The following is a 497-nucleotide window of genomic DNA, read 5'->3' as shown; positions in this document are numbered from 1 at the left end:
AATCTGATCCGTCGTTATCTTGGTGACGGAGAGAGCAACTGTGGTAAGTACAAGCACTAATTATATATTTTATTATTTAAAAAGATTGTAATATTCATGTGTTTTGTGAATGAAGCACAAATCTTAAAATGAGTAAATGAGCAAACACATATTCTCTTTCAACTGAGGACCCCATTCAGTATTACTCCTACACTGTCTGAAAGTGTCTCAGTTAAATGCATAAAATGCTGCATCAGATTAGAATAGAAAATATCATGTTTTATAAATCAGTTAAAAGTTATAATAACAGAAAATCGACTTTTCCATGGCACTCAACAGTTGAACCTGACACCTACTGGGATACAGGTTATATTAGGTTACAATAGAATTAGGTCTGAGTATTAGATTAGTCAAGATTTTTACATTAGAATTAGATAGAATTGGTGCGTCGTGTAGCGTAGTGGTCTAAGCAGGCGCCCCATGTGTAGAGGCTACAGTCCTCGCTGCAGTCGGCCCCG

This window comes from Seriola lalandi, unplaced genomic scaffold, assembly GCF_002814215.2.
Source record: "Seriola lalandi dorsalis isolate HSWRI2012SDOR001 ecotype SW California unplaced genomic scaffold, Sedor1 jcf7180002054400, whole genome shotgun sequence".
Classification (NCBI taxonomy): domain Eukaryota; kingdom Metazoa; phylum Chordata; class Actinopteri; order Carangiformes; family Carangidae; genus Seriola; species Seriola lalandi.
The sequence above is the reverse complement of the archived record's forward strand: the minus strand, read 5'-3'. Positions refer to the sequence as shown.